The 13813-nt window shown below is 44.3% G+C and overlaps 1 protein-coding gene across 1 annotated transcript in view; it reads right to left on the bottom strand.

Annotated features, from left to right (window-relative positions):
• Window positions 1–6021, bottom strand: part of LOC147033152 (uncharacterized) — a 47836-nt gene extending 41815 nt beyond the window's left edge. Inside the window, exon 1 of the mRNA XM_085871247.1 lies at window positions 5898–6021. The gene's annotated coding sequence lies outside the window, so the exon portion shown is untranslated. The remainder of the gene's footprint in view (window positions 1–5897) is intronic.
• Between the last annotated feature and the right edge of the window lie 7792 nt (window positions 6022–13813).

The following is a 13813-nucleotide window of genomic DNA, read 5'->3' as shown; positions in this document are numbered from 1 at the left end:
TGCAGCTTCTATTTGCCTGCCAGGCAATGGATGTGAGATCGACTTAGTTATACTATAGTGTGTACACTCATGCTACGTCGGTAATTGTTACATAGTCTTAAAGTTAGGGATAACCAGGGCATTTTTCGATTCTTGGGGGGAGGGGGCTCACCTGTAATCTCAGCAGCCTTGAATATATTGTGCATGGGGAGAAGCGACCACAACGGACTTTGCTACACGGTCAGCACTATGGATCTGTATGGCTCTCTGCACTTCAATGATGGTCGGAGTTGCATCTAGCTCTTTGTCTGGAGGAATATTTGGCTCCTGTTACGGAGGTATAACCTTAGCCTGTCCACAGGGGAATAACAATGTATGGAATCAACAAAACATTGACTAAAGTATGCCAACTGCTGTGGGAAGAAAGAGAAGCTGACGTTTCGAGCAAAGCTCCTTCGTCAAAGCAAAAGAGGAAAATATGAGTGTCTAAGACCGGCTTTATGTTCTGGCCAGGCAGTAGACCCAAAAGCAAGCTGGGCTGGTCTCCCTGGTCCTGCATCTCACAGCAACTTTAGCAGCTGTCAGAGACACAGACGAGCCTGGTGTTGCCTTAGTGGTTAGGGTGGCTGACTTCGGATCTTAGAATCCTGAGTTTGAGCCCTGTTGGCCACTGAAATAACACCAGGTGGGGTTCACTCAGCCTGTCATCCTTCTGCGGTTGGTGAAATGAGTACCAGTGTACTAGTATTGTGGCACAGCATCAGCTGCATAGTTATGCCCCAACAAAAATATAGCTAACCAGCAGCCAAGCTGCCAGATGCAAGAAGAAGGGACGCAGACTTAAACTGCTTCCACTTAGCCTCGGTATCTTCAGGAGTGGAGTGCAGTCAAATTCCTGCTGGAGTGTACCTTTCAGTTGTTGATTACACCGCACATCCAGCTTGGACCAATCAAATGCAAGCTGTGACCGACTAGCTTGGTGGGGTATTTTTATTTTTAATTGTTACACCCATCATGGAAGAATTGCACGTGGATCTGGCAGACCATAAAGTAATGATCAGTGAAAAAGAATACTCTGTAGTTTGTGTGAGTGTCCAGACTCCGAATTGTAGCCATCGATCCAAAAGCATATTTGAGTAATAGATGGTGTTTCATCATTGGGTGGTCCCAAGTGGTTGTGTGTATGCTGCGGTGGCTAAAACAAGCTGATCTTTATTGCAAGCTCATGCAAGGCTCAGTAGATCCAAGTGCCTTCTCCTGTTATTGTTACTCATTGGACCCAAAGTGCCCAATGTTGTCGTGATCAACCAGAGCATTGAAATCGCTCAGAATGATCAGTCTGTCTCAAGGACTTGTCTGGAAAGTGATGTCAGAAACATAGGAAGGGAAAGTCTGCCTTGCCATCGTCCGACCACACCCGTGCATTTTTCATAGGAGTGTATGCAACCACCACAGTCATATTTCCCTGACCACCAATTGTAAAGCAGCACAGAGTCCTCTTGTTGATGGTTTCCTAATCTCTATCTGTACCCTCCAACCACTTTTGGCCTCTCTTTCCAAGCACCTGAGTGATACACATGCCACATGACATTTTCATCTCGTCTCACCATCAAGATATCGCAACCCTGAAGAGCTACGCCCAACAATCATTACACAGCAAGTAATACACAATTCCAACAGCACGCGCACACACACACACACACACACACACACACACACACACACACACACACACACACACACACACACACACACACACACACACACACACGTAAGTAGAAAAAAAAAACAAAAAAAAAAGGGAACCAGTAATGTCAAAAGTAGCTGGCACATTTGCAGTCCTTGCATTTGTTGCTTAGAATGCTTGTGCGCACGTGATACAAATGTTTGAAAGTTACAATCCTGAACGTGCCCTGCATTCACACTGGTAGAATCACTTGAATAACACTTCGGTGGCAATTCCAGCGGAGCTATGGCATAAAGGGAGTCAAATAAAACAATGAAGAAAAACATTCACAAAGCCTTGAGAAACAGCTTTGGGAAGAGAGCTCTTGCAGTGCTGGGAGTGTACAGTTGCTGTTGGCAAAGAGTGCACATTCCAGACAATAATCTGCCTCGCCTTACCCAGCAGGTGAACAATTCTAGAAATACAACACCTGCTTCAAGTAATCGCTCTGTCTTTTATGCAACAACTCGCACAGTAACAAAACCTTGCTTAAACCATCTGATACTAAATACACGTACAAAACATACAACACAATGACACCACTACCATGTTTTTTTGCATAGCTTCACAGTAGTGTGCTTTATAGAGTTGTATTAACTCTCTTCTTGTAAATGCATTAATCACTGATGGACCACCTTTTCGTTATCCAGGCAAATAGGGAGGAATTATTGACTATCAACCAAGATTTCAAGTCAACGTCCTCTTGTCCATGCCCCTGATCCTAGAATGGCCACTGCAGGCCTCTTCGGCTAAGGCTGCTCTGATCTTCTGCCTGGACTTGTATGACCAATTACTTATCTCCAGTCAATGCTGGCAACGTTAGGCAATCCAAGGAGGTTTGTCGAGGCTCGTGAAGGAGCTTAAACACAGAAAGGATCAGGACGTAACAGATATGAGACGAACAGTCGAAAGAGAGTGGGGGGACATCAACAGCAGGGATGAGGGATGTGGGGAAGAATGAGAGCAAGGGTATGACACAAGGGGTGACACAGAGGACTCTGTGCTGTTCTCCGTAACAGGAGAAAATGGATACAGCTGCAAACTCTCAATCACAGAAGTGGAAGGAAAAAGTGTAAACGAGGAAAAAGGTGGATTGAGGGAGGGTTGATTAGGGGTGGAACACATCATGGTTGTGAATGGGAGCTGATCTGAGATTTTGGTGAACAGCTATCTTGAAACCCTGGGGGGGGGGGGACAAAGGAATGAGTAGAGGTGGACAGTGAATCTGGATTTTGGGAGTTACCCCAGAAGTGAGTTACTGGCCAATCACGTGCACCCTGCAGAAACCTGGAGGGGAAAGGCAGGTTTTTTTGGGGGGGGGAGGAGGGGGTTGGTTAGGTTTTTGAGAGGTGCGTTCCCCCCACCCCCTTCATTACAGAATTCTCCACATAGTTGCCAAGCCACACCATGAACAATGATTGGGGGAGGGGGGGAATCGTGGCTCTGCTCTGGGAATCAGATATGCTTCCTCTGTGCCCTCAGGGTTGTAGCTACATGCATGTTCTTCCCCTACAAGTAAACTTTACCATCTCTGGTGATACGCATCACATGTCATTTTGTACTCGGATGGCATTCTAAACAGTCCGATAAGATCCATGGAGTTACTGCTCATGGTAGTGGTCCTATTAACAACTAGAAGGGCACTCGGTAGAGCGCATACCTCCACCACGTAATGCCTGATCCACGAGAACATGTCGGGCCCATTACATTTTTGAATGACATATCATGCTATATATCGTTTTTGGCCCTACCTCTCAATGGTGAAGAATCACTTTGAGAATTAAATAATTCTCGTATCCAGATCTGGATCTTCACCAAAATCGAATCAATTAGTCGTCACACACCCAACCTGTCCACAAAGTTTCATCTGAATCCGTCCACAACTTTTTGAGATATCCTGCTATATATTAGTTTCGCCCGATCTGGTGAAGAATCCCTTAAAAAATTATCGGATCCGGATTCGGATCTTCACCAACATTGAATCAACTTGGCGAGTGTTACAATGGGTGGTTTGCCAATGCCTTCCGAGCAGTAGTTAGATTTTGTTTAAGGAATTTGAAATTTGTTCAGGGTGATGGAGATAGCTCGCCTGCTCTTGGTGAATGACATTGTGGGATCTTCATCATCCACCAACTAATGCTGATAGACGGGACGCACAGTTAAACGTCCATCCGAGGGACGGCGCACACACTGATGAATCACTTTGCCTGTGAAACACCAGGATGACAGTTTAAAGCTGGGTCAGGATTCAAACCCAGGACAGACAGCTTGGAGGAGAGTGTGCGTAACTCGAGGCCAGTGGTTCTGAACCGGTGGCTCATGAACCCCCAGGAGATACGTGATACCTCATCAGGGGGTACGTGAAATATATTTCGATTTGAGGCAGTGAAAGAGTAGCCGTTTGTATCCGTAGTGTAGTTTAAAAATGACTGAGTCACCATTAAGAGGGGGGTACATGATGTCTCACACTGAGACAAAGGGGTACGAGGATTGAAAAAGGTTCAGAACACCTGCTCTAGGCCATCCGACTGCTCCTTCCCCCCATGAGCTGGCAACAATATATATATAAAATATATAAACATGTGAAGGAGAGAATAGGATAATCAAAAACATGCACCAGTCAAAGCATGACGCAAATCAGAAAAACCATTTCCTTTTATTTTAGAGTTCAAAAGATTTTCAAAATGGAGAAAAAAAACCAGATGTGCTGGAAAACACCGTTAGTGCCACCAAGGTGGGCCTCCTACAACAAAAAAAAAACAAAACAAAAAAGAGGAGAAGAAGAGGAGAGGAGAAGAGGAGAGGAGGAGAGGAGGAGAGGAGAGGAGTAGGAAATGTGAAATACCATAAACCCACTCCATCGTGTCCAGTCTACTTAATACAAATATAATAATTTATTATTATTATTATCATTGTAATCGGACAAGCCTTAAAGTTGCTCAGAGACAATCAAAGCATCACAGAGTCCAAAGTGGAACCCATAACCAACTCATGTGGTTTGTTCACGTCTCGCTCGAAGCAAACCGAGAACGAATTCCGATCACGCACGAAACGAGAGAGAGAGAGAGAGAGAGAAAAAAAAAAGGAATAATTAGAAATCGTCGCACGTACAGTCGGGTCTGACTTCGCCTCTTCATGGCGCATCTTCTAGTTCCCTCCTCTGTTCCACGTCGACTCCTTTCCACCCCCGGGGGGAATCAGAACGAGGGGTTTTCGGCACCTCACCCGGGCGTTTCCCTCGGTCTATCAAAGAGAGCATACTTTACCCCTTCGAGCAAATAGCAACCGCACCCGTCCGTGGATACTTCGTGAACTCGATTCCAGCTGGAACCTTGAAAGGGCGGGAAAATAAACAAACGAACAAACAAAAACAAACAAACAAACAAACACCATCGAGTCGCATTTTTCGAGTCGCAGGAAAAGTGATTAAAGTCGCGCGACAAGAGTCGCGATCCGGAAGAAGTTTCCAAAAGTTTAAAACATTTGTGACGTCATTTCTCCTTGTGTTACGTCCGCTCGACGATGGTGTTCTGTTTCCAAACTATATATATATATATATATATATATATATATATATATATATATATATATATATATATATATATATATATATATGTACACACACACATATATACACACACACATATATACACACACACATATATACAGACACACACACACACACACACACACACACACACACACACACACACACACACACACACACACACACACACACACACACACACACACACACACACACACACACACACACACACACACACGCAGGCACCCGTTCACTGTTATCATTAAGTGCGTTTTATACGAGTATCCCTTTATGCTATCATTATATATGCTATATGATATATGATATATGATATATATATATATATATATATATATATATATATATATATATATATATATATATGTATGCGATATATCTTACTGCACAGCAGACACCCTGACTTAAAAGCTGTTCCAGCGCTCCGATGGGTGATAATGATGACGTCACGATTATGGCGATGCACATAAACGACTCGGAGACAAACTTTAGTTGACAAGTTGTATAAACAAGGCTGAGACAACTACTAGTTAAAAAAAAATATATAAATTAATAGTCGTTTATATAATAATATTGCTGTTTTACATGATGTATCGTTACATCATAAAATGGTTTATTTACACAAACCTTGTAAGGCTGTCACCGGTGGATCTCTGTCTTGTTTCGACCAAGATTTGAGTTGAAGACGGTGTCTGCAGCGAAAGGAAGGACTGCCCTGGATTATAACTGAGGGTGTGGAGAGAGGGAGGGGTTGCCTCGGGCATTGGTGGGTGGGAAAAGTGGGCAGAAAGAAACAGTTACAGGTATAATGAGGGTTCCACGACCTCCACGCCCCTGCGTGCAGGTGTCAGTGAACATCCACCGACTGGCTCGTCGGGTTCTGTACATCTTGCTACGTAGTCATGAAGGCATGAAGACCTTTTCATCACTTACATAATGTGAATTTTTGAACAAGATCTTCAATTGTTCAAATGATAATCTTTCCTTAAGTGCCCCCCTCCCCCCACCTTCTCTTTTCAAGTCAAAAATTGTCCGGTGGTTGTGCCATTGCTAATGTAACCACGGAACAAGTTGGTGGTTGAAGTGCTTTGAAAGAGTAGAGGGGTGCGGAGTACGCTACAGATATGGACATCTGGTCTGTCAATGGATCGGGTTTATCCAAACCCATGAGGTTTGGGTACCTCATGGGGTGTCCTTTGCTGTTACAAGCAAGAAGAGTAGTCTGCAGACCGGGGTACCATTACCAACTTCCATTACCTATTGGAAGGAAACTCGGTAGAGCACACACCCTCGTCAGGCTGATTAGTTTACGTTTTGTGTCCATATGACTGGATCTGGATTTGGACCAAAACCAAAACCAAAATCTAATTCATTCATCCTTATCCCACACCCAACTTATCCACCAAGTTTCGTTCAAATCCGTCCATAACTTTTTGAGATATCCTGCACCCAAACAAGCAAACAGACAGATGAAAAATCGCTCATAGAGTGACAAATTGGCGAAACGGAATGGCACTCGGTGGAGCGCACACCTCCGCATGGCTGAATCGTTTACAGTTTGTCTCCCACTGATACATCCGATCTGAATCTAGACCTTAACCAAAAATCGAATCGGCTTGTTCTTCTCACGTAACCGATTCTTCCACCAAGTTTTGTCAGAACTCATCCACAACTTTTTGAGATATCGTGTCATATGTCGTTTTTAGCCCCATCTCTCAATGGTTGACAATCACTTCAAAATTAAATAATGCTCGTATCTGGATCCGGATTGGGAGCTTCACCAAAATCGAATCAATTCGTCCTTGTCACACACCCAACCTGTCCACCAAGTTTCATCCGAATCCGTCCACAACCATTTGAGATATCATGCAATATCGTTTTAGCCCGATCTCTCAATGGTGAAGAATCAGTTAAAAATTAAATAATGCTCATATGCAGATCTGGATCCGGATCTTCACCAAAATCAAATTCATGCATCCTTTTCACACACTCAACCTCTCCACCAAGTTTCGTTCAAATCCGTCCTAAAACTTTTAGACATATCTTGCACCCAAACAAACAAACAGACAGACAGATGGAAAAATCACTCATAGAGTGAGAACTTGGCGAAACAGAATGGCACTCGGTGGAACGCATACCTCCATCAGGCTGAACAGTTTACATTTTGTATCCCACTGATAGGTCTGATCTGGATCCGGACCTGAAACAAAATCTGATCGGCTTGCTCTCGTCACCTATGCAACTCATCCACCTAGTTTCATCTGAATCCGTCCGTAATGTTTTGAGATATCATGAGATTATATATATATATATATATATATATATATATATATATATATGTATGTATATATATATATATATATATATATATATATGTATGTATATATATATATATATATATATATATATATATATATATATATATATATATATATATATATATATATATTAGTTGCAGTTCTGTAAGACCAGCACACCTCCAAGGCAATGGCATCCAACATATAGTGATCCGAAGGCAGTTATCTCATTAGTATTCATTTGGTTAACCCTTTCCTATGTCTCGTGGGTAAATGGGACAAGGTGTGTTGCGTGGAGATTTTAGATAGATCTTCAATCCCCCTATCCTCTCATTTCTTTCACTTTATTTCACACAAAACCACGGAAGCACACATGTCAGGACAACAGCGCTATCTGCGGCGTGTCGAGAAGATGCAGAAATCCAGCTCATTTGCATATGCGTGCCACAAAACCAACCGAGGCCTCACCTCAGACCCTCAACACGCTCACAACGACACAACAACGCTCTCCATGATCACTACAAGCACCTCCTAAAATTCCCCACAACAACCTACGCCCGACCTCTTCACCACAATCGCGACAACTCCGACCAATCACTTCAGTATCCTCACTACAAACATCTCAACCGCTCGTAACGTTTCAACGCCTACACCACAAATGCCACAGCGTTTCCTCGACCTCACAACAACCACTACGAACTGCCACAACCACAGTTAGCTCCCTGGACGCTCACCACAGTCTCTGAGGGTTCCAGAGGAATGAAGGACATTTGTGAGCGGCAGTGTGGAACACTTGCATGAAGCTGTCACAGGTCATAAACCCCTAACCAGGGCAGTGAAACACTTGCTTGAGGAGTCACAGGTCATAAACCCCCTAACTAAGGCAATGGAACACTTGCTTGAGGAGTCACAGGTCATAAACCCCCTAACTAAGGCAGTGGAACACTTGCTTGAGGAGTCACAGGTCATAAACCCCCTAACTAAGGCAGTGGAACACTTGCTTGAGGAGTCACAGGTCATAAATCCCCTAACTAAGGCAGTGGAACACTTGCTTGAGGAGTCACAGGTCATAAACCCCCTAACCAGGGCAGTGGAACACTTGCTTGAGGAGTCAGAGGTCATAAACCCCCTAACTAAGGCAGTGGAGCACTTACATGAGACCATGACAGGTCAGAAAGGTTGGATCAGTGTTCACATAATTGTATCTCATCGGAGCCCTTGTGTGGCTAGAAAACACAAACGTGTCAGCCAAAACCTAATTGGTCAAGAGATGGTGATATCATGAATCACCTCCAACTTCTTCTCTGTTCAGCTTCTCGAGACTCCCCATGCTTTGAGATATTTACCATCGCATTGTGGATGAAGCAGCCAGATAAAGCTATCCTCAGATGAATAACATTTTTCATAATGTAGTGAGTGAGCGGCCCCTGGCAGCAACACACAAGACAGTAATTCTCATATGATTGAATTCCATTAGGAATGGAAATCATCATAATATATATATATATATATATATATATATATATATATATATATATATATATATATATATATATATATATATATATATCTCACACTCTAGGCAATCTCAGAAAATTATTGAATATTAGCTGTGAAGAGTCAAGCTTAAAAGAGAGAAGTAGGATTCCTTCAATGTTATGACTGTTTGGTTCAACTATACCATTTGGGTCATCAGCTGGGAAATCGCCCATCATCCAGGTTTCAAACCCTTTACTTGCAGAACTTTCAATTAGTCAGGGAGAGAAAGAAAGGGAGAAAGGTTGGAAGAGGACTAAACGAGGAGAGGCCTTCACGCGGGGGAAATGGTGTCAAAGGATAAATTCATGTATTGGTTCACGAGTCAGTAAGTGACCACTATATTCGTTATGGGTGTGTGTCTGTCTGTCTGTCTGTCCCGAGCATAGCTCCGTGGGTTTTGATCCGATCTTGATAAAATTTGGGTGGGAGGTTTATATCATGATCGAGTTGTGTTTTCCTGAGAATGGGCATTCTGCACCCATAATGGGCGGAGCCACGCCCAAAAAAACGTTATTTTAGGGGGTAGCCGGTTTCAAGTTACATCTTCTCCAAGGGGTTTTGTCGAATCGGGCTAGCCCAATGGCACCTGCATAGCCCCACAGAGCTCGATTTTTCATTTTTGTCCCAAGGTCAAGGTCACAGTCACATTTTCGTCCCGAGGTCAAGGTCACGAACTTAGAAAATGTCAAAAAAAATCAATAAATTGAGCATCGAGCTCCTCGGGTTTTCAACTGTTTCGAATGAAAGTTGGTATGCAAGTAGTGCTCTTAGAATACTACAACTTTCATCGTTTACGTTTTTCCCGGTTCACACCAGTTTGCCCGTGGCGTCCCCTCGAAGCTCAAAAAATTAAAAAGGCAAACCGTGTACATTGGTCGTGAACCATCGCCATCTCCAGACTTGTTTTTTTTCATCCATTTCGTGAATGAGATAGATAGATTGCCATCAAATATACACATCGTTTAGTCCGTTTTGTCTCAACCCCAACACAAGCTCTCTTTATTGATGTTTATCTGAAATAACTTTGTCAACCCTCTTCGTATTTACCTTGAAATCGTCTGTGTAATATATGGACACAACATTGATTTTGATGCCAATGACAACGGCTCATCCCACACACGTCACAAAATAGACATTTCGAAACGGTTAGTCGTCACTAGAAAATACAAACATTACAAGCATATTCGAAATTCCACTTGACTTCTTGCAGCCGTATAAAGGGGAGGATTCATTTGTGATTACCTCGCAATCTCAGGGCTTTAAAAACAAGTTTGGCAGTCATAAAACAAAGCACCACAAATGATAGTTTGAAAAGGATGTTTTAATTTCAATGATCACCGTCATTAGGATCATCGTCATCATCATCGTCATCGTCGTGCCATACCTTTGACAGAGTGCAGATTACATTGAAGCAATGTCTAGTCGAGGGTGATGCTGGGTCGTTTGCCATTGCCTTCCCAGCAGTAATTAGACTAAGAACTTGTTATTTGTTCAGTGTGCCGGCAATAACCCGCCTCCTCCACAAATTAAGACAAGTGCTGATAGACGGGTCCTCCAGTTAAACGTCCATCCGATGGACAACGCGCACACGTTGATGAATCGCCCTGCAAGTGAAACGCCAGGATGACACTTTCTAGCTGAGTCAGGATTCAAACTCAGGATGGACACCTCAGAGGTGAGTATGCATTCCTGTGTGTCTGGAAAAAAAAATATCAAATTTTATGATTTTGGAAAACTTATACCAGTGGAAGAGCATGCATGGGCACGGAGGAGACCCAAGGATTAGTTATTTCTTTTGTCTCTGTGTAGACAGACCTTGGCCCCTTGTTAAGGGGTTGTTCGGTGGGCACGTGTTGGTTAGTTTGTATCCCCCAGTGTAATGTCTTCCTTCACCACCCCCCATCACTCCTTTCAATCTTTCCTTCTTCACACCATCAGACTGTTTCCACCCCTTCACCAAACATCATTTCGATACTCCTTCACCACATCGGTCTCACCTTCCACCCATCCCTCGGTCCGGAGGAATTCCTCCCAGTTTTCGCTCCATTCTCACTTGCGTGTTCATGGCACAAAGCACGACACTTGGTGTTCATGGCATGTGGGACGGCACTTCTCGCATGTGAAACAGTACGTTCAGTACATAGGACATTTTGCACGCAGGAAGACAGGCACGAGGCATGTGACTCCTCGGAGTGACGAGGCATTTTCCACAAGCTGGATCGTGGACTCGCCCATATCTAATGGGGTCCCAATAAGAGGACCAATAGGGCTCACACGAGCCGAGACGGAGAAGGCTCGTGAAAGAAGGAGGAAAAAGCATGAGAGAGTGAAGAAAGAAAGGTTTCACAAGCAGTTGGTGTCGAGCTTCTGTGGTGAAATTGAAAAGTGAGTGAAGAAAATGGGGGGAAAGAACACTCCTTTCACAAACATCATCCTGCGGTCTCGATCCTGTCAGCCACAAAGGACGAGGTGGGTGAGCAGCAGCACCTAATCGATGGGGGCCTGAGGATGAAGAAGCTGAGGCAGCTCACTCTGCCTGATTGGATGAGATTGTGGTGCGTAATTATCATAGTGCTTGACTGATTCCACGGTCCCACTGGTACGGTAACAGAAGTGGAAATGCCCAAAATCCAACCCAGGACCACCGAACCACTACGGTCGTGTTGATACGACTTGCCGAACTCGTATGGGGCAACCAGATGACCGGATGACGACAACAACAACTTTATAACAGCCCTCATAGCTCCCACTGCACCCCTCCCACACAACATGATTAACAGTAAATATAATTTTAAAAGTTGATTTAAGCCTGCTATTGGCTTAATTGTTAAGGTAGCTGGTTTAAGATCTTAGGGTCTTGAGGTTGAGTCCCTTTTTACACTAGATGGGTTGACTCAGCCAATCATCCTTCCTCGGTCAGCAAAATGAGTACCAACTCACTGGAAAGAAGGGGGCACTGCACAGCCATGCTCCCAGCAATGATGCAGCCAGCAGCTACCGGCTGCATATGAAATAATAATAAAACAGTTGATTTTAAACTTACCCTGTCCATTGACAAGCCCGAGATATGATCTTCCTATTGGTGTCCAGAAGCACCCAAACCGGATACTGTGTCTCCCTCAGGGAAGTCTACCTGATACATCAGTCATCAAGCTCCCATGTATATATAGCTGGCTCAAGCTTTGTGTATTTTCACGTCGTGAAGATGCCCTTTGTTCAAAAGTCGGTAGCCATTGCTCTGTTGGTGATGACGCACAGCATCATCTTTTCAATTGCAGACGTTCATTAAATATACCGCCAAGCCTGCCATGATCACAGGAGGTACTCCTGCGAGGTTCAAAGTCCATTTACTGGTCGCAATCCATCAGGTATTTTGGTAGAACACGCCCGTCTACGATCCTATGGGCATTGCACCGGCCCACATCGTCCGCATTGTGCAGGATGGAAAGCTGTAAGATCTCAGTCCTTTGGGTGAACTGAGAAAGTTCTCCAACTCTTTCATTGTGAGGAGGCAAATCCCTTTCTCTCAGGAACTTATTAGCCTCCGGTCCAAAACAGGGGCTTATGGATTTGGTCTCAATTTTCGTGTCTGTGTGTGCTTGGGTGTGTGAGTGGGTGTGTGCGTGGGTGTGTGCGTGCGTGTGTATCTGCAACCATATCTCGGACATGCATCGACCGCTTTTATTCGTACTTGGCACAAAGGCAACACAACACATGATGGTATACGTATGCACGTCTTTTTCTTTTCGAGATCAGATCCAAGATGGCCGACTGGCGGCCATTTTCGTTGTAAATAAACCCGATATTGAACATGTCCTCAACCATTTCTCGGACATGCATTTACCGATGTTCTTCAAACTTGGCATACAGATAATGAAGGATGGCTTACATATGCACATCATTTTTTTTGTCGTGATTAGATTCAAGATCTCTGAAACTCCTCAATGACGGTGTGATGCATCTTGTGTGTTGGCGTAGTGGACAGTGTGCTTGTTATCTCCTGCTTTCAGCCTTCACCGCCAGATAGCACCGCTGTTTAACAGCAATGCGAAAAGGAGAGCTGAGTGCATAAGTCTCTCTCTGCCAGTACATAGCCTCTCCATATTATGCAAGCCTCTTCGTGGAGTCACACATCAACTGGGTCCCTTGCGGCCCCAGGTTAAACTGCGGGGACTCAGAGGAGGCCTGGTCCACAGATGTGTAGCATGCAGGTCGACCGGCGTGTGGAAATAATGCCTGGTGCTCACAAACCAGACCCCCTGCTATGGGTTACTAGCTCCCGTGCCTCTGAGGAAGGTTCTTGAGTCAGAGGCGAGGAGAAGGACACTCTGATGTAACACCTACAGCTTTGTGGTTACCACAGCCATCAGCGATAGGGGAGAGGTGAAAACTGCAGGTGCAGGATGGCACTGGTCGCTGCAGATTCAAACCTACATGTAGGCGGCTCAGTAGTACTGGTCATTTGATTGTTGACTTGAGGCAACAACATCCGGTAGCACTCTGAGTGACCAAGCAGCCTTTTCGAGGGATAGCACTGCTTGCCCCAAATAGAGACGGGCCGAGAAAAGGTGGCCTAAACATTGCTTGCCTCAACTTTACCCAGTCGGCTTACCGCAGCTGACGGGCATCTCTCCACAGCGGTCAAAAAGAAAAGAAGAAGCACATGAATAAATATCCAATGAAACTTGCGTGCACCATGATGGACTC

This window comes from Eptatretus burgeri, chromosome 2 (genome assembly GCF_056783735.1).
Source record: "Eptatretus burgeri isolate ZD-2024b chromosome 2, Ebu_testis_v1, whole genome shotgun sequence".
NCBI classification, from domain to species: domain Eukaryota; kingdom Metazoa; phylum Chordata; class Myxini; order Myxiniformes; family Myxinidae; genus Eptatretus; species Eptatretus burgeri.
Note: the sequence above shows the minus strand (reverse complement) of the source record. Positions and strands in the feature narration are given on the sequence as shown.